This window comes from Sitodiplosis mosellana, unplaced genomic scaffold, assembly GCF_009176505.1.
Source record: "Sitodiplosis mosellana isolate CC-2019 unplaced genomic scaffold, AAFC_SMos_1.0 Smas_scaffold_11, whole genome shotgun sequence".
NCBI lineage: Eukaryota > Metazoa > Arthropoda > Insecta > Diptera > Cecidomyiidae > Sitodiplosis > Sitodiplosis mosellana.
In genome coordinates this window covers 2,623,140-2,640,481 of record NW_022595253.1, presented here as the reverse complement: position 1 = coordinate 2,640,481, position 17,342 = coordinate 2,623,140, and the positions used below count along the sequence as shown (strand labels likewise).

General features: G+C 37.1%; 1 protein-coding gene across 1 annotated transcript in view; it reads right to left on the bottom strand.

Moving 5' to 3' along the window:
- The window catches only part of LOC129567297 (uncharacterized), a 70,519-nt gene that overhangs the window by 51,384 nt on the left and 1,793 nt on the right, over positions 1-17,342 (bottom strand). The gene's annotated exons all lie outside the window — the stretch shown is intronic.

Genomic DNA, 17,342 nt, shown 5'->3' with positions numbered 1-17,342 from the left:
TGCTGGCAGAAGTTTAATTAATCGGATTCTCTTTTTTCGGAGAAAGAAGAGAAACACATGAAGTTGGCACAATGTATGCTCATAATTGGGTCAATTTTCCCTTCAATATCAAATAGTAATCATAAACTTTGAAATTGTAGTTTTAAAAGCGAATAACAAAAGCGTGGCAGCGAATGAACGATTTATGACTTCAAAGCACGCATCGCACACACACACACACACACATAATCTAATTCCAGCGATACATTGTCTGCTTCCCACCATGACAAAATGGCAGACACGGTGTCTGCTTTGAATGTCATATTGATTTTGTTCAGTGCGCACTTGGCAAACATTCCAAAATTGAATGCACTTAGTATCTAGATGTTGAAGTCGTTTTTTTCATTCACATCGGATATTTCACAATTGCTTTCAACGAGTTTGATGAGTAAGTATTTCAAAGTAATTAAACAATTTTTCCCACCCCAGACCAGTGTGCTTTCAATTTTTTCGGAAAAACTTGGGCTATCATTTTCCCACTCATTCCATCCCGATCGACCGGCCAGCCAAACACGACAACACGCTTATAATGATAGGTTTCATGGTTCACATGCGATGCGATGCGCGGCAGTAAACCGTTTCGATAAAATATCGTTTCACAATCGAAAAAAAAAACGGAACTAACGGTTCGCTATTTTATTGTGAACGTTCTGTTTGTGGCAAGAGAAAGGATCCCATCACTCAACCAACATAAAAGGAGCAGAATAGAAACAGTAATTTGATAGAAAATTGTAGAATAGAAAAGAAACTAAAAATGCGTGAAATTGAATGTGAGCAACGAAATGGAGCGAAAACTGCTTACAAGGTAATGAAAAAGATGAAATAAAGTTTCAAGCTATTAAACGTATCTCCGGAATAGCATCTCCCTTTTCTTTCACTCTTTCTCACTTTGTCCATCCTCGTCTAATACCATTGATTTTATATGTAAAATAACAAAAAAAAAAACGACAAAAGTGACCTCTCGTAGCGGCACAGTTGAAACTAACGAAACAAAAACAATTGAACATGTCATTTTCATGTTCAGTGTTGGTTCTGTTGTTTACCGTATAGCCGGAGAGAGATGTATACAGCTTAGTGGCGTTGAATGACATTCAACACCCATGACTTTGTCCAAGTATCTTTTTCTCTCACTCGCTTGCAACATCTTTCCATCTCCATTCCATGAACGATCCAAGAAAATTTCGCACAAAAGAAATACGTGATCATTGAACCTACTAATTTAATCGTGGCTGAATAGCCTTAGATTATAGCGAAAGCCTAGTTTACACCGTGAATATCGCCATTTTTCATGGAAAAAACTCTTTACTTTTTATTTACAAATGTGTACAAATTATAACTTGAGAAGGGTTCTGCAATTTCGATAAAGATTCCGAATATATCTTGAAATGGTGGAATTTTCTTTTCAATTTTTTAATTATTTTATTGAAGAAGTTACGACTCTCGGATATGAGGTCATAAATAAGATTATCGACTTGCTAAATTTCGATTCAATTCAAATTCATCGCATGAGTGCATGTAAGCCATATTACATAGTTCCATGTTTCGAAGGGAAAAAGAAAGCCATAACTACGTCCTAACATGCAACCTATTGAGACGTTAGTACTTGTTGACTCGGCCAAGATATTCGAAAGTTTGTTTCACTTCTTTTTTTTCGTCAATATTTATTCTCGTTCCGTGATCGATTTTCGGGGAGTTACGGTATATTTAATGACAGGCTGTCAAAGAAAATCGATAGATATGTTTTCTTCTTTTCTCAACTCTGTTGTTGGTGAGTAACTGCGACCGGATGATTTTATTTTTTGACTACTGCTTATCAAAAATACATCCAGATCACATTTATATCTTACTTTATTTCTTTTTCTGTATCGGATTGGGCGTTGTTGTATTTGCTCGTCGTCGACGACGACGACGACATCGTGCTACACGGTACTTCACTTTCGATTTCGGTGACTTGCCATCATAAAAACGTAATGCGTTTGACATTTCAGATTTTACCTGACTAGACACATAAGAACACATTGATTGACTTTTATTCAAAGTGAATAATTTGTAAGCTGAAAACGGGGAATGTCTCCCGAGCTCAGCAACAATCAAATCAATCAAGACATTTTCGAAGAGAATGGGAAAACAACGAAAAAGAAAAGAAAGACCAAAAAATCAATGTCTCATTTATTTATGGGTGTTAATTTAATCAAAGACCTAGGTTTTGATAAAGGTTTGACTGGTTTATGCTTGAAAAAGTTTTGGAACATTCGGAGTGGCGTGCGTTTTTTTTTTTTTTTTTTTTTTGGTTAACGTATGCGACCGTTCATCGAACACAATACCGACTGTAAAGTGGGAAGTATACACGAAAATACTTTGAAGTTATTTCCTCTGTTCAAATTTCCGAAGAAACGTCTTCCTTTCACACCACAAATGCATATGAAATGTTCCAATTTTCTTATTCAGATAATTTATTCCAATTTTCTAATTTGTATTTTAAATTGTGTTTCTTTTTATTTCGACACACTTTGAAGTGACATTTTCATAAATCAAATCAAACGAATTTATGTGTATGTGTGCGTGTGGTTTTCAGCGCTTCTTCAGCCACAATGAAATATTCATAAGCAATCATGACTATTTAAAATGGATACTATCGTTTCACGTTCATGTCATTAATACGGGACGGGAGGATGATTTTGGTCATTAAAATTCAGAAGGTTCTTCGTATGACGTGGACGATGAAGTAAAAACTTCGTTACTGAATAACAATTAGAAATCCCGCTGAGACCGAGACGAGTTTAACAACGGTTCGGCTACATTTTTAAATTCGTTCTATACAGAGCGTGTTATGAGCTGATGTCAGCCGCACTAAGGAATATGAATTTTGCACTGCAAATGCGTTAAAACAACGCAACGCATAATCGTCAGCAGCTGATATCAGCGACTGACGTTAGTTTGTGCTGCTGACATCAGCTCATAACACGCTCTGGTATTTTATGTACTGCGAATTTTACATTTTGGTTGACACAGCGAAGATGTTACCATTTTCGAATGAGGTGGTTTTGCTTGTGTATGTGTACCTTTAATCTCCATTCGTCGCTTGCTCATGCTCATCGCCTCACATGGGAGTGATGACGGTACATATTTACTGTCCAATTTGGTTTAAACTTTTTTCGGTTCGTTTGGAAAACTTAATGAATGACGAGCGCTAGTTGAGGGGATACAGCGAATGCCACAGCTCATGCGGTGCCGAAACCAACTGGAACTTGCCAACCATCATCATCGATTATTTTAGCTCATCGAACAATTTTTGGGATAATCCCTTCTACCAGTGTACGGTGATTACTACGTAAATAGTTTTACTTAATGAAACTTTAATAGAAATATTCGTAGGAAATGAAATTGCCTTCTATACTTGTAAGGTGTGGTAAACAACCTTTGAAAGGAATTAAACATACAACATATAAGTGAACCAGTTTCAGTTTTATTTGAAATTCAAGTACATTTTGGGCTTTTTATCTTGGCTTTTCAGAAATAGAAGGGAGGAAGTTCGAAGAAACATTTTAACGCATGAAAAAGTCATGAACGTGTTGAAAAAAAAACAATTCAATTAAATTTTAGCTTCTGATTTATTCAAAACGTCAACAATTGACCTATTTTGAGGAAAAAGGAAACAATTTTTTAAATAACGCACACATTCACTACATTGAAACATGCATCTCAGTAATAAAATTTGATTTAAAAGTAACTCAAACCTCATTTAGTTGAACTAATCGTGTTGGGAGAGGAGACAGAGAGAGATGGAGATGCAGAGAGTGAATGTGGTTTATTTTGGTTAAATGTGCTTTTGGCCCTAATTGAGTTGCAAGAATGTGTAGTTAAATTAGATGATCTCGAGTCTAAATTCGGTCAAATTAAATCCAGTTGAATGTTAAAGTTAGACAGCGGATGATTCTCAGTTATGATAACATCAAAAGGGTAACCCATTGGAGAACTTAAGCTAAGCTTCTGTCGAATTCAATGGCCCACACTACGTGTGAGTTCATCGTATTAGAGTTTAAATTAAAATAACAAAACAGCAAATTTTCTATTTGAAGGTCATTTCGTCATTTCTGTCAAATGCTGGCCATTTTATTCGAAATTAATCTTTTCTCGCTCCAAAAAAGCCGAGAAGAGAAAAAAAAATACTTTCGAGGCGAGAGAATTGAGTGTTGTTTATATAGGCCTACGGTTTAATTTACGTTGCTTCCCTTTTTGAGCATCGACAAACACAAAATATAGACGTAAAATGTATAGCACTCACGGATGAAATCGGCAGTGAATTCATTGAGCGACTTACAACGGGATAATTGGAAGCTTTCACATTTACGTCAACACATTTCATTCATGTTTTATTGCAAAAAGTGAGTTTGTTTCTGGCACTCAATTTGTATGCAAAGCTAAACGCGGATGAATTCGTTCATATTTCAATGGCGTTCGTATGGTTTTGAACTCAACGAAGAAAAAAAAGGAATGTTTTTTTTTTAGTCAAACGATAGAGTGTGTTAATTCCATTATTAGCAATGGCTTTGAGCAAAGACACAGCCAGTAATTAAAATCAGAATGGAAATTTATTTTATGAAGCGATTTACAAAATATTCAGCAGTTCAGTTATATACAGTCTCCGTTTGAAGGATTTCGGTTTAATGCGAACGCGTTCGAAATAGAAGCGTGTGTTCTTGAGTGGAAAACTTTTCTCCGAATAATTCACGTCTGGCTTTTTCCCACACTCTATTTTCTGTTGTGAAGAAACCCTGACGTACAAATAATTACGTATGGTTCAACATTCCCTGACAATGAAAACCGAATATTCGATTATATTCAAATCATGTGAGCATTCTTCATTTCATTCCGTTTTTCCCACAGCATTACGAAACAGCATAATTACATGATTAAAATACTGTATATAATTTTGATGTAATTACTCACATGCTACCGCCTCTAGCAGAGAGGCCCACTACTATGCTATGTTGACTGCGAATGAGTCAAAGTTCAATCCTTGTTGTGTATGCTTCGAAAATAGCCGAATTAAAATGCGGTTGTTTCTCTGTGCAATTTTTCGGCGCCTATCGAATATTTCATTGGATCGGCGTTTGTTTCGTGATTCGCGAATATAAATACAAATAATGATTCATTCAAGCATCAAAGCAAAACGGTATTTGTGCGGGGGCTCAAACAAATTGTTTTCAAAAACAAGCATACACTCATACGTATGAGAGTTTTCGTACATATTGGATTTCGACGATAACACCTCGCAGGTACGGTACATGACTATGTAATTGCACCGAGCTAATTAATCATATTATGATGATGTCAGAGTGAATGTTTCGTGTTCTCTTGGTGTTGTTGTTTTCCGCATTTCTCTTCGCTTGAGAAAGTGGAACATCATCGAAAAAAAAAAATAAACAAACAATCAATCGATTGAACGCAATTTACTGGAAAAGCTTTCGCTTGAGCAAATTTATTCCTGAGCTATTTTCTTGTGTCGATTTTCATTCCCATTTCCATTCTCCATTCGTTTAGAGTTTTCTCCTCTCTCTCTCTTCCTTCTTCTGAGTTTGAGGTTCAGCTTTTGGGTGTGTATCTCATCGCAAGAACCCTTGTAGATTGAAAAACGTGAACATCAAACCGACGGGTGGAAGCAATTCCGTATTTCTGTACTGAAACTATAGAAATGTATGTTCATCATTCTGGCCCTCTACAACTGTTTTTGAGAACTAACATCGGCTTTTTTTTTAGTAATACGTTCTTTCATTTGTTTGGCTATAATTTCTATTATATTCGATTTGGTGACCGCTATGCGATTTTTACGTTTAAATAAGTTATTTAAAATAAATCTGAATACATTTGAAATTTGCTGCCCCTTTTATAACTCATTGATTTCAGTCCTGAAAATCAGTTAATTTTCACTAGTTGCTATCTTGTTTTGTAAACAATGTGTACAACATTAACTGTCAATGGCTGTCAAGTGTCGTGTATTGAATATGACAGAATGCTTCAAAATTAAGTCGATAGAGGGCCAGAAGTTCGAACTGTCGCTTCCACCCGTCGCATCAAACAAGGAAAAAAGAAAAACTCGAATGAAATTTCAATGACGAAGAGCCATGAGTTGTGAAAATCGCAGGGCGTTACACTGCAGTTTCAGAGTGGAGTACGACACATGGACGATTCAACAAACATACCTCAAATACTGAACCAATGCATAGAATCGTGCATGAAACACTTGAGGCGATTTCTTGAAACGAATACGTTGTCATATATGAATCACAAACGTACATTCAATCGACGATGACCAACATTCATCATCCGAATGGAACGTATGCAGTCAAGCCGTTGTTTTGTTTGTGTTTGTTGTACAGAAACAACAAAAAAAGAATAATGTACAAAAACACAGAGTAAATATTAGTGTTTGCGAATGAATTGAAGGAAAAAAGAAATGTGTTTTCATTGTGTGAGTGTTTCGTTTTTGCTTCTTCCGTTCAAATTGGCGGCTTTTCTCATGATCCGGCCGAAGAAAAGACCCATGTATCGGTGTACATGTGCTCTTGATGATTGTAATAAGCATAAACGTGTTTGTTTTATTAAGTACGTGAAAGAAAAAGTTCTGCTAACAAAGCGACTATCTTGAAATTTATTCGTGCAATGCGATCGTTTGCTTAAAAGAGTCGATGTTATATCGTAATGAAAATTAAGGCATGCGGTTTGGAGACATCAAAGCAGCGAAAGCTTAATTCTATTCAGTGATACTGCTAATTATTTGCTTGAGGTGCGTCCTCTGAATCATTGTTATTGTTGTTGTTGTTGTTGTTGTTGGCATTGGCGAACTACCGACCAGCTCAACTAGTAATTAAGGTTCATCGAAGCGTTGTGCTATAATTCACTGCGCTGCAAACCGGCGAGAACGGTAGTACCAAAAACGGCAATAATCATCAAGCCAACTTCGAGATCGTTTACGGAAAGCAAAGAATCAAATTAAAAGACCTAAAAGTGATAGCAGCTCCCACAACACACATAGCAAATATGCGACTCTAGCCAACGCACAAAGTATACTAGCAAAGAACGCAGAATATCCGTTGTCTTGGGCAAAAAATAATGGTGTAGGCCAATGAGAGCATGAGTAGAAAGTTTCCGTATTCCATCGAAGGCTCATAAAACAAGATAAATTGTTTAGAATAATCCGATAATCTTTATGTGCGCTGCTTTTGGCCTTTATTGTGATGTACTCCAATTCCCAGTGCGGCGTACTATCCCGATATTGCGACTCAATTTCAAGAATCACTGTCGCACATATGGACCGAGCGCGTGGGTCTCATTCATCTTACGTATTTTATTTGCGAAAATTTAGTTACAATGAAATGAAGTTTTTCCTACTTTACCCAGCTCGCGGGCAAATTACACTAAACGTAAATGACGCGCGGCCGTTTCGTCAACATTTTTCTTCTTCATTGCACACATTTTATTATTCGTTCTATCCGGTTTTAGAACCAGCAACTTTACCAGTTTTGATATGCCGAGGATAAACATTACTTCGGTTGCATATCATCATCCAACTCGAATCGTCATCTCGAAATGAATGGATAACAATGTTGCGATATATATATATAAAGATGTATATTTGCGTTTCCGCATTGTGTTTGCCATGGATATTAAAATAGATTACTATAGCGGAAATCAGACTTATATGGGCTGGCGTTTGTTAAGCCGAATTTCATTTTAACTTATCTAAATTTGTAAATAAATGATTCCGTAATGTACACTTTATCTAAAATAAGCTCACCGCCTCACTTCTTTTGTGTTTGTTTTAGTCGTTCCATGGAACGAGTGCACTCGTTGCCTCTTACCATCCCCAAGAAAAAGATGATGACAATGACGACGAAGAAAAAAAAAAGCCCAAAAGCACAACACAACGTTTCGATGTTTTACGTTGTTATTTATTGAAATTTGTTTTTTTTTTTTTCGAATGTAATGGAAGTAAAAACACTTGAACTGTAATTGAATTCCTCTGAATGAGACATACATATGCCCAAAGCAAATTGCTTTCGATCAACACTTTTTCTACATTTCAATCAGTAGCGTGTGTACGAGATGTGTGCCTAATATGGTTCGCGCCTATCGTATACCGTTTTTCTCTCTCTGCTTTCTACTGTTTCCATTTCGATTTTGAAACAATTTCAAACACGTACACACATCCAGCTCCAAATGGTATTTTTCCGCCTCAACGGTTAAAAATGTGAACGAAATTGATTATATGTTGTGCTGAAAATGGCCAGATGAGAGAAAGACAGGCTTTTGCCTGCTTTGACGCTGTTTTTCCGCTTGTGTGAACACGATGCTTTTTGAAATTCAATTAAAATGGAAAACAATGTAAATTAGAGAGCCGAGAGTAAAAACCACATCGAAATTAGATAGACAGCTTGTGAAATTGGAAACGGAAGGATGAAATGAATTTGGTCTTTCGTTGAAAACCGATACGCATCACCTCGTAACATCGTCGCACGGTGAATGAATTGAATGAAAATGCAGAAAAAAAGTGTCACCGCAAAAAAAATGGAAGCAGAAGGCAGAAAAAGATAGAGATGGAGAGAGGGAGAGAGGGAGAGAGAGATAAAGAGAACTTGAAAAGGAGAAAAGATGGACTCAACAAAAAAGGACAAGACGAATAAGGAGAGCGTCTATAAAACTTTGGACCGAAATCGTAAAAAAAGTGCTTTCAAAAAACTTTTACGCGACGAAGGAGAAGAAAAATAAAAGTTCTTTGGTTTTGCGGTGAAACGAGCATTTAGTGACGACAAATAATTCGTGATTCAGATGCATAAGTAATAAACAACATAGAAAGTAGCACAAAATTGTTTATTGCGTTCCGTGCTTGCACCTGAGGCAACCGATTGTCTGCAACAATAGTAGTTTATGGACGGTGGACACCACATAATACCCATCGAATCGGTTTCTCGGTCTTGAAATGTGCTTACACACATTTTGGGGCGCCACACACGACGTCGTCGATCGCATACAAAGCAAGCACAACTCCACGTAGTTTATCTATTAATAACCATTTTATAGGCATCGCCTTCAGCCGCAAAATGATATTTATGACCGAAACTGTCTTACAGTTTATTCATGCACACAATTATGTTGTATTTTTCCCCATTTTTCTTTTCCGCAATAATGTTTCGACGATGTTATTACGTTTTGGTTGGCATGTTGTCCATTGTGGCACTAAATTGTGTAAACGCATGTAAACATTGTATTTCGTAGGACATAATACCCGTTACGGCAAAGACTATTCGGGTTTTGCCATCATCGGCAATTTTCACACGATATAACCATATAATAGGCGACATTCATCGATTGAGATGATCGCTTGAAGTTTCGTCGAACCTTCATTGTTTTCATTTGCACTTCCCTTCGATGAAATAAAAAAAAAACGCCGAAACCTTTTTGAGTTCATTTGAAAACGTTGACGAAAATAAATAAACTCACCACAAATACGTACGTAAAAAAGCGAGCACAAACGAAGGCAGAGAGCAAAAGAGAGAAGGCAACAAAATGCCTCCAAAATGACCAATGAATTTGAAATAGACCAATTTCGTGCCGTCAATATGTTTGTCAGACTTAACGGAACGAACGAAATGGAAAATTAGTACGCACATTTTTCTCGCTCTTTGTTCGTCTCTGTCTCTCTCTCTCTCTTTGTCTGATTTCACCCAAAACAAAAAATACGTTGTCGATATTTTCAACAGCTACAACGTGAGCACACAAAAATTGAAATCGAAACAACAGTACAGTTGTATACGAATTTCCTCTCCTATCACAATATAATCGAAAGGAATGAATCGCAAATGGTATGGCGGTCCCATGAATGGAGTATTTGTGTGGTGGGCATGTAGTAAATAAATCTCTTGATTTTCCTGTTGCTATTTTGATTATCAGTTGTCCATTCGAATCAAGTCTACGTGTTTTTGCGTTGCCATACTCGCTCGTGAAGGAAATGAACATGAATGTGTCAAGCTTGGTTTTTTTTTTCCAGCATACGTCAAGCGGACAGTGTAATAACATGACCAAAATAAAATAAGTGTTAGCTGAAATGAAGATTAGTTCACATTATTCGGTGCGTCGATGAGAAGATATTGTGGCCACAAAGTATAATACAAACGGAAGCACCCGGCCGAAATTCGTCTTTTCACTGCTGAATTTCGTTACGACCTCCACAATTTACCTTCATGCCAACAGTACAAAATAAACGATCTCGTTGTTTTGATGCGTTTGGATTATGGTACCGTACACTCGAGTCGGTAGTGCGTGCAAACGCCGAATATTCGACGCCTTTTGAAAACAAACAGCTTCGCTGTTCGCTTCCATTTCATCAGCTATGCTTTGTCTTCGATGGTACGTAGGTTGGGTGGACAAACAGACGAGGAGCTGATGGGTGCGAATCATACCATTAAATTGCACAAAAGATAGCCGAATAGATTATGTGCGAGCATTTATTTATGTTTTTATTCATGTTGTTCTTTTCATTGGGCTCCTTTCTGTAGCAAATCTGTTACACACATATTTTCTCTCTTCCTCTCTCTCTCTTCCGCCCTCTCTATGTGTGTCTATTTTGCTTCTACTTCTTGTTTTACCGCATTCGCTTATTCGAAATAAATAAACCGCCCGAATAGAAAACGACCATACATTTATACATCTTCTTCGAGTTTCCGGCGCTAGCACAACTCCATATGTACGCGCGCACATTCATGAATGAAATTTTTACGTACCCCGGGTTTTTGCTCCTCTGCTTTTTTTCTCTTCGTTCTCCTTTTCTCTACAGCCCACGCAATTTTCATAGAATGGATATATACATCTATACATATTATTCAAAAGTAACGCACCATCATAGGAAATCAATAGCTTTAGGTGTCGCACTTTATGACGTGCAATACATTTTTATTATTTATTATTACTTCGTGAAACGCGTACGGGATTTTTCGTTTAGATGTCGAAGACATTTTCGGAATGAACTACTTTCAACTTTCCGTTGCATTCTCTCATCTCACTCTTACTCACATTTGTTTGGTCCTAGTTGAACGGTTGGCAACACTCAGCAGCACTCAGTCAATGGCGTGCAAGAATTCAATGAATTGAAATAAAAATCACTTAATTCGCGCACATTCATATTGCAAATGGCTTTTTATTCCATTTACAACCTTTCAACGCCAAATTACAGTGAGACATGTCGTTGCTCTCGATTCATTCTTTCGTCGTCGTCGTCGGTGTTGCCGTCAATATGCGCACGTCCTACCAATTTCGGCGTCTCACATAAATTATTCAATGGTCATAAAAGCCAAGGGAAATTAATTACTTTCATATTTTATGTTTATGTTCGTTAGCCACGTATTACCAGATGAAATTGAAATGACAAAGTAACAAATATTAGCATCACCACCACCACCACCAGCGTGTATATGTGCAGACGGCCGAAGGCTGAAAAGATCCTTTTTCATAAGCGCCAGACGACAAATTTCTCATTGTACGAATCGAATAAAAAAGCACCTGTCATTTACTGCGAGAAATGAAAATCGAAAGCGGACAAGATAATCCCAAATGTTGTAACTTCTCAACGTGTGTATCAGATTCACATAGAAACGTGTTTTGACGCGGTTTTTCTTCTGCTCTTTATCACTCGGTGTATCTGTGTGTTTTCGTTGTCGTTTATCGTGGGTATTGATGTAGCTCCGGCGCTACTGGATTTATCACTCAATCTAATGTCAACTGCAATTAAATGACTCACTTTCATGTATATTTGCTATACGTAGATTATATCGTTTCGAAAAGCTTTGAAGGTAAACATAAAGTCACGAATTGAGATTTTTCTTTTTGTTGTCGCCATCGTCAACAACATGAATCGTAAATGGAAGATATTCAGCAAATGATGCTCTAGCGGCATCTATACGGTAGAGTTTGGAAATTTGATTGAATGATTTCGTCACAAGGTTTACCCCAAATATTGAAAATGGTATTTGTCAAAAATGGCATTTCAAACGTCATTCATGATTCATGTTAGTGAACTTTCGATAGGGACAAACAGAACTTTGAAAGGTTTTGGATCTGTTGAATATAATAACATTGTGCTTCACAGCGTTGCGCCATTTGTTTGTTAAAGCCATACACACTGACAATCGAAACGCCCCATGTAAATTATAAATGAAGCTTTTAGCATTAGTTGCACTTGTTGTTTATTTTTCGTTTCCATTTTTGTTGGGGCATAGATTTATATAACGGTTTTTTGTGTGTATGTCTCTCTTTGCAAAGCCTAAATACATGAACAAATCCAGCCTGAAGCGTGTCATTTCCGACGATGATGATGACAACGACGACGAGCATGACACGTTTCATATCGCATTTTGGTTTTCAAATCCTAATTAACTGATGCCAATCTTGATAAACGCATTAATTTATTGAAGAGCGTCTGCATTTCGAACCACACACACACACATCATTTTCACCCATTGCAAACGTAATTCATTTGCCATTATCATGTCATGAGGCATTCAAATGGAAAACAGCCTAATCGCAATGCTACACTTCAATGGCCATGAAATGGGTTTCATCTTGTCCACCATCAGCTAAATCATAAGCCGAAGTATGCAACAAAGCTTATGAGTTTTATGATTTATAACATGTATTAGAGTAATGAATTTGTTCGATACGCAACGGCATCAATCATCATCATTTCCTGGCCACGGGGAATTTACTATCTCTATCTCTATAAGAATTGGGACTGCCTCTATTAAATAATTTGAGGCCAAAAAAATGGGCCCAGTTTTTTTTTTTAGCATAATCACAGTTATTTTTGACCAACAACTTCCATTTGCATATATGATTGCTCTCTTACTCTCTTCTCTCTAAATATAGTGGCTGGTTTTTCTTTAATTTGATTAATGAACTTAAATGAATTTTGACGGATGTGCTCGACATTTTACTAACGATGATAATTCACATATGTATATTTTCACACAGGCTCAGAACGAACATCAGCCTCAATCACCATCATCACCACCAGCCCATGTATCGAGAGATATTTTTACATGCACACAGTTAACTTAATTACATCAATATTATCGTATAATTACGAAGTGATGGTCATCGCTATTTTTTTACATTCAGTGTGGTATTATGGTGGCTTTTCACACATACACTCACTCTATCTCATAATTCGTATACGAGCATATTTTGCCGTATGCTTAACTAGACGCTCTCTATTCCTGCGTCCTTCATTTTCACTCCACAAAATGACTAAATTAATACTTTTACACTTAATTTCGTAATTTATTTGCGGAATTTTGTGTTTATTTAGTTTGGTTTTGTTCGGTTCAGTTGACGTGTCTTGCGGTCGACAGCGACGGTGTTAGTGGTAACGGTGACGTGAAGCGAACACGATAGCAATATTCCATGACGGAAAACCAATTATCCGAATTTAGTTTTATCTCGGTTCGAAATCGCTTTTGTGTGGCATTTTTCTTTGTTTTTGTGCTCGGTGCTCTTGTTCTCGCTTTGTAATTTTCGGTTGGATTCGGAGAATAGATTTCGTGGGCGCTGAAAATACCAAATCAATTTCTTGGTCTCTGCGGCATTACAAAGTACGACGAGAGAGCGGAAAAGTTTTTTTCTGGAGAAATTGGCTACCCCGGAGATCGTTTTTCTTCATTTTGAATCGCGTAATAAAAGCTGATTGCGGTACTATAAACACCAGTTTAAACCGCAAAAATGCTGCACAGCTGCTGCCACACAACTTTCATTTTCTCTGCGTCTCTCTCCTTTGGCATACATTCCGAAAAAATATATAAAATGAATGAAAGGGAATGGGAAATATGGGAAAGATGAACGAAAAACCAAAATGCTACTTTTTCACGGTTTATGGACTTGTCTCTGGTTAATAATGCGTTTGCCAATGCTGAGAGAAACGCATTTCGGTGAAGCGGATATGGAATTTGCACACGCACACACTGCTCAACGCTCAAATACCAATTGTCATGGCGTGAAAAAAAAGTGTAAAATGTTAGTTTTTTCTCTCTTTTACAGTCTCGTCTTGAATGTCATTTTTATTGCTCAAAGCGAGAATGTTTGTCGTCTGTGTAATGGTTGAAAGGGAATCACGCAGATAAAAAAAATATGCCCGGCTGCAATTTATACATACTTGATGACAAATATCAGTCACCCAGCAGAAGAAAAAAAAATGTGTACTATTTTTGTCTATACCGGGATAGAAAGAGTTGAGAGGCACGTAGTACGGATTCGTTGAATTCACGCATTGCCTTTTATGCAGACGATGTGTAAAAAAGCGCGTGTACGGCTCTCTGTCTGCTTTGTTAACCATTTGATTCGTATTCATTTTGTATCAACTGCTTCCAAGTGCTTTTACCTCACATGCACACACCTCTTTTTTATACACCTTTGCGCCGTGAATTTATATCCGCGTAAATATAAAAAGTCGCGCGAATATTTTCACGTCGTAAACAATTTAAGCCGCTGTGATGTATGTATCTTCATTCTTTTTCCCCCTTTGAGACACGGTGTATACACAGACGACGCTTTTTGAAACACAACGGGATCAAATAGCTGCATCCTGTGGCAAACGATAGTTTTGCGTTCGTTTGTCAATCACATGGGCCATGAAGTGAATGGAGTAAATAGATGTAGCAAAGGGCTTTTATCCATTCTTCCTCCTTTTTAACGACAATTTATTTTTATGTTTACAAATGAATTTCGTTTTTTTCTTCTGCTTGCTTTTGCTCACTCGAATTTTTTGAGTGGATGCTTTTTCTTGCTCTTCATCGTACGTGTGAGTGTCTACTCAATTCGCTTTCACCCTATTTTTCAGGCAATGTTGTTCGTTGTCTTTTTAAAGCTTGCACATTTTTCCGTTGAGTTTTCACCGTTCCACACACATACAATTTTGATGATGCCACTGGTTTGTTTTTGTCTGATGGATTGGAACGCGCAGCGCCTTTCGATATTAGCTGCAGAGAGCATCGGGAAGGAACGAACTGCCTCGCTCTCTCCACACTAATGTGTTATTTGTGCGTTGAGCTGTTGGAATTCGTCGCATTTTTCTTAAAACAACAATGACGATGACGACAACGACGACGACGTAGAGAACATTAAACAAAAACCATTTCATGTTTGGAAGAAAATTCGGTTTTCTTTTTTTCTTCCCTATTCGCTGCCGCTTTTTTTCCATCATTTGGTTAGCTTTGGCGCGCTGAGCATAGCTTCGGGAGAGAGTAAGCTAGACTCATAAATATTGTAAATGATGTAAATTTTGAAACGTGAGGCAAAATTGCCGTTGTCCTCATTTTTTATCGTTGTTGTTGTTGCTTTCACTTTTTCGTTCAACAAAAATCTTTTTCTTTAACATTGAGCTCATGGCTGGATTTTTACGAATGTTAGATAAGGCACGTGCTTATATATTTTCCTTGCACTTCGTTTATTATAACAAGGCAATTGTGTTTGCTTTTATGCGAACGAGATGATCGAATCAAGTACATAAATCGAATAAATGATTCATTTTGTGCATTAAATGGAACAGAGAAGAAGAAGAAGAAGAGAAAAAAATTAAGTTATTATTGAAAATCTATAAAACATTTTTTTCCGTTCAAATCGTGCTCATTTTTTCATTGACGTCAATGTTTATATTGAGCCGTGCAATGTTTTGCTTCAATAAAATAAGATTTTTCGTTTTAATGGTTGCATATTTAGATTAGAATGTATATTTCAATAGGCTCACAGTTTAATAAATGCCTCCTTTCGAGGACGATGATTACATACTTGTTCCGCGCTGTTTCGTCTTCGTTTTCTTCCGGGGCTAATTTTACCCGTTTTATGTAGAAGATATTGCGTGCAAAACATCGTTTTCTACGAAAAAAGAACGAGTATTTTATTTGCAATACGCTGTCTTCCACTCTCTCTCCCTCTTTCTCTATCGCCGCACAATACGAATTTCTCGCTCGCACCACTGTTGTGCGGAAATGACAACAAAAACGTTGCCTCACTTCGCTCAAAATGCCTCTGTTGAATTCAATTTTTATGCATTTTTTTCGGTTGATTATCTCTTTTATTGGATCTTTTACTATCAGTACGGGAGGCATTTTCCTTTTTTCTTTTGATTTCATTTTATGCATTCTTTTGATGGAAAAATCCAATCAGAGAGTGATATTTATGGATTTGCGTCCCCAAAATGTGCGTGTCCGCCGTGCTTCAATATTGAAGCAATTTTGATAGGGAAAAAAACGAGTCGAGAGAAAGAACAACGACGAAAAAAAAAAACGGAAAACCGTTTCCAATCTTGTTTAGGTGTGGTGAGCTTCGGTTTTTCGGTCGTTCGTGTATTTATTTTCATTTTTATTGTTTGACGACGCACTCGCACTACCGTTGCCTTAAAATACACACACACACAATACCTTTTCTTCGTCTTGCTACTGTCTTCTACCGGATTATTTGTAAAAATAGAAAAAAAAAACGAAGAAACAACAGCAACAAACACTATGGAAAATGGAATGAACATCACGAAATTTACTGCTCTCGTCTTTTTTCGGTGGCGGAGTGCTTTTCGTTTTTAATGCCGAAATTTGTTTAACCGAATTATCTTTGATCTACCTGGCTAGGAGGTGATGGGTGTGAAAGCCACACTTTCATGCTGTTTAACAAGCCCAATACTGCGTTCGCATCAATGAATCCATTTACCATTTCTTAACACACTGAATGGAATCTCTTCTCCAACTCCAACCGAAGAAAAAATAACAAAATTACACCCACATACACACCGTAAAACGAAAAGAAAAAAAAAACAATTCTATCGAATTAGAAGTTGGAATAGATAAAAAATAGAGCTATTGACATTTGATTATACCAATTTATTTTATTGGATCACCGTAAATTAGAAAACGACATCAGCTCTCGCTCTTTCGTTCATTTAATGCGCTATAATCATATTTCGTTCCAAATATTGATTAAGTCTTTTGAGACACTGAGCCTGGGAACTCACACATATTATCTAGCATATTATGGGAATAACATGTGCTGTGTTTGTGTGTGTATGGAAAGCATTTAATCATTAATATCACAGAGTGAATGACATTTTGGTTTGAGCAAAACCAGAACAGATGTGGCATTTAACCGATTTCTCATTCAGTGACCGACTAACCTCAAGCGAATATCATGTATTGATTTATATGCCAACGATCCGAGCGATGTTGATGTCAAATAATGCATTTGCGGTGAAAAATTGATTCGATATACAC